At 32.1% G+C, this 4,542-nt stretch overlaps 2 non-coding genes across 2 annotated transcripts; both read left to right on the top strand.

Moving 5' to 3' along the window:
* The first annotated feature begins 710 nt into the window (after nt 1-710).
* TRNAN-GUU lies at nt 711-784 on the top strand. Its single transcript has one exon. It is a non-coding gene; the product is annotated as a tRNA-Asn (tRNA).
* Nucleotides 785-1,260: 476 nt separating this feature from the next.
* On the top strand, nt 1,261-1,334 carry TRNAK-UUU. Its single transcript has one exon. It is a non-coding gene; the product is annotated as a tRNA-Lys (tRNA).
* The last annotated feature ends 3,208 nt before the right edge of the window (nt 1,335-4,542 follow it).

Raw genomic sequence — 4,542 nt, forward strand, 5'->3', positions numbered from 1 at the left:
CCCATCATCAAAGCATGCAGTTCAATTATTAGGCCAAAGATTGCGTGAGGGAGACAAAAATCACAAAACTAGGCCTACTTTTCATTTTTTAATTTAAATCATTATTAATGACAACTCTGGCTTAACAACATTTTTGTATGAGCAATTAGTCCTAGACTTAAATTTCTTTCCAAATGTGTCAATCATCCGCATAGAAATTGTTTTATACCACGAGATTTGTAACTATTTTTCTTACTTTTCTCATTAGATACTCTCAAAATAAAGCGATAATGTATATCCCTTTTTCACATAAATAATGGATTACATTAAGAATAAAATTAGTGAAATTAGTATTATGTAAGAGATATAAACAAGTATTGTGTATTCACATCGTTGTACTTTCAGAGACTATTTTATAATTACTCATCTTTTTATACCTTGATATTAATTTTTTTTACTTGTTATTATGCCTTTTAAGTCCTATATCATTTGTATAAAGCTCAAAAGAATCAACTAGTTAACAGAATAATAAGTTGTGATAAATTATCTAAAAATATTATCCACTGAAACAATAATAACATATTTTTTTTAAATATATATATACACCGTATACATCTACTCTGCAACTGTAATTACGAATACGTTAGGGTAAATGTAATGTCAAAGTTGACTAAATAATTGAATGATGCGTTATTTTTTAAATTTAAAAAGTTTAAACCACTGAATGTAGGGCTGGAATAGCTCAGTTGGTTAGAGCGTGTGGCTGTTAACCACAAGGTCGGAGGTTCAAGCCCTCCTTCTAGCGCTGAAAAGCTATTATATTTTTGGCTTTATGTTCTAGAGTTCTTATGTTATTTTTTCTACCTTTGGGCTGAAAACCAATGAAATATATATTATTCTTTAGCACTCCCAGCAGTCATGTGTTATTTTTCTGCCATTTCAGGACCAATAATTTCGTATTGAATTCATTTTCCTCAAAAAAAAAAAAAAAAAAATCATAAAGGTAAATTTTCAAATGAGACTATTTATTCTAGGGTAGTAAATTTACTTATAATTAACCTTTTTAACCCATTTTACACGAAAGGGTTTTTTTTTTTTTTTTCCCTAATAAAAGATGTATAATCTCTATCTTAAAACTCTAAACTTTTGACAAAAGGATATAACATATTTCATGATAAAAAAATTAATGAATGAATTACGGAATAACCAACAATGTCAAGTTATTAAAAATTGAATAACTTATTTTTTAATTTGATAAATTATTAAACCCTTAAATGTACTGCTGGAATAGCTCAGTTGGTTAGAGCGTGTGGCTTTTAACCACAAGGTCGGAGGTTCAAGCCCTCCTTCTAGCGTTTTTACAACCATTTGACATACAAGGGTTTTCGATTTAAAATACAAAAATGTATAATTTCTATCTTATTAAGATTTAAAAAAAAAAAAAAAAAAAAAAAACTATTGAAGATGGTAAGAACATTGTGTTGCTAATAATATTGATAACCATTACCGTTTTTTTTTTTTTTTTTAATCTTTTTTTTTATATAATTTTAGAGGTTTGTTAAAAAAACAAAAATACTCTAAAGTCGTTACGATTTTGGAATGAAATTTAATCTAAACTCTTTCAGAGAAATGCAATGTCCATAACTTTTTTACAATATTTTCACAACAAATCTTATGTGACAGATTGTTACGGGTTGTTATTGGTGGGATAGAAAATTAATTTCAATAGTAAGTTCAAATTAAAACCAATAACAACTAACCACCTATGATTTGTTGTGAAAATGTTGTAGACGTAACACTTCTCAAACAAATATGTTTAAAAAATGTGGTTGGGAATATTGTCCAAATCCAAACTAGGCCTATCCACAGGTCGGTCTTGGTCGAGTTTGTGCCCAACCTAAAACTGACCCAATTACTTTGGGTCTACCATTTATGGACCCGTCGTCGACCGGTAAAAGGGGTTTATTTGGGTGGTCAGACCTCCTCAGATACAAGTCAATCCTCGGTCGGGGTTGAAATTTGTAGAATTATACTGGAATCTATTGAAATCCACCAAATCTGTACCAAATCGAGCTGGATATGTTGAGATCTGGCCGAATCTCGACAAGATCAGGCCGAATCTCGACGAGATCTCGCCAGATCTTGAAGAGATCAGGCCATTTCTCGACTAATCGGACCAAAACGACTTGTGAAATGCTCCCATCAATGGAAAACGACTACTTTTCCGGTGTAATACAGTCGGGTCAATTTTTTTTGGTTTTTCATGTTCAGACCAGCCAACCAACCTGCCGGTCTCAAGTTCTGGGGGTGGAGACCCACTGTCGACCTATCACCGGCATCGGGTCCGCCGGTTCTCAAATCAGATCGACTGAGTTGGCCGAGTGGGTTAGTTGACAGGTTGGTTTGGACACCCCTAATCCAAATGCATATTTTAATGTTGTGTTTGGAATGAAAGGAAGAGGAGGGAAGAGAAAAGAAATTGGCGGAAAGGATTGTATTTCCATTGTTTAGTTAGCTAGAGAGATGAGAAAACAAAGCAAATGAAATTCATCTAGGCCCACCTTTTCCAATCCACTAAAATTGGGTAGAAATGGAGAGAAAGGTGTATTGGGGAGATCAGCCGCATTTCTTGACTTTTTATTGCTTTTATAATTACAATTTTGCCCATTAGCCTTTTACTCTCTTCTCCACTTACTGAGGGTATAAAAGTAAAAAAAAAATACTTTTTTTTTGAAAATTTCCATTTTTTTTTTTTCCAAATCAAACAAATAAAAAATGAACAATTTCTTCTTTTTTTCTTTTTTTTTTTCCTCCCTACTTCCAAACATATGCAAGGGAAACATTTATTTTTTCCTTTCTTTATAATTTATTTTCTCCTTAATCATTTCTTTTCTTTTCTCTTCCTCCATTTACAACCAAACACATAGTAAGTTTTCGCTCAAATTAAAAAAAAAAAAAAAAAAAAATCCAAATGCATATTAGTGATGATTGTAATAAAAAATTAAAATCAATAACAAATTGAAGATTGTAAGTATTCTAACTGTCTACACAATAATTTTCTCCTTATCATCCATCACTATATGTCTTCCTTGTCATCTTCTTTCGTTCAATCTAAGAAGTTGTCATAATCTCCCCTTATAAATCCTTTAATCCTTCAAAAATTTTATAATTAATATATATACTCTAAAGCTTTCATCATTGCTAAATTTTTTTACATTATGGGTGAATGAATACTTGACATTGTCTAAAAAGTGTGACAAGGTCCTTACTTCTTGTGAGAATCGCGACTCAAATGAACTGCATTTTAGTTTCTTTTCTTTAGTGGATAAAGAGATGGAATCTCCTGATTGCAAATTTCAAGGTGAAGATTTTATTATCAATAATGATTCCTCGTGATCTAAGAGCCTGTTTGGTTGTGTTGTTTAAACAACAATTTTCGTTGTTTAAAAATACAACATACATTTCCACAACACTTTTTTACCCACACGTAGTTTCACAACACTTAAACAATTTTACTAGAACAACATTACCAAATAGCCCCCTAAGAACTTACAATGGAATCGTTACATAGGTACAATGGATATTATAAAATAGTTTACCTAATGAGCATCCAATCAATAACAAAAGTAGAAAATTAATATAAAGAATAAAGAACTCCATGTGCAAAAGATCGACATAATTCTAATGCTAATAGCAAAACATAAATTCAAGTTAGTCATAAGAAAAATAAACAAGCATACCTGAACAATGAAAATATGCAATGCACTCTAATCTAGGATCAAAATGGAATATTTCACATGTCATCAAAGAAATTCAAATTAACCATCAAATATGAAAATTCAATAATAAAACCTATATTTTATCGCTTTATGCAAATTAATCTAATTTTTTCAACAATGTGAAGGTACGCTGCTTTTATTTACTGATGAAGTATGAAATTAGTAGGCCGCAAGTTCCGAACACTAAGGTGGATCAACAGCCTGAAAAAGAAAGAAAGACTATCAGAGTTGACCATAGGGCTGTAAATGAACTAAGTCATTCATAAAAGCTCGTTCATGTTTGTTTGTGTGAGAGTGCCCCTTTTTTTTTTAGGATACTCAGGCCCAAGGATCCCGGGCCTAAATGAAAAGAGGAGGAGAGGATTTGGTGGACCGGGCCTTGACTCACCGCAGCTAACGAGCTGTTTAAGAATCAAGTAGGTACAGAGAATACTCCTGACAATATAAGAAAAAATGACAAACGAGGATATCGTAGAATGCCAAAATATTAACAACGTAAATTCAGAAGAAAGACAGGATTAGCAAAAACGATAAAGAAAAAGGTGCAGTGGGATCCTGGGGGAATTATAAAGCAGTATTTTATTAACAAATTGTCTGTTTGATTACAGAAAGCTCACTAGGACGTGATACAAGGTCCAATCAAGCTCAAAAATTGCAGTCTTGAATGGCTATTTCAGCCTTCAAAACTTGCAAAGTTTGATTCCCGTTGAATCCGAGTATGTGCAATAGTGGTCTTTACAGGATATCGGGAGACAGTATTTTGTTCTTCCCTTGGTATTTTTTT

Source organism: Quercus lobata, chromosome 7, assembly GCF_001633185.2.
Source record: "Quercus lobata isolate SW786 chromosome 7, ValleyOak3.0 Primary Assembly, whole genome shotgun sequence".
NCBI lineage: Eukaryota > Viridiplantae > Streptophyta > Magnoliopsida > Fagales > Fagaceae > Quercus > Quercus lobata.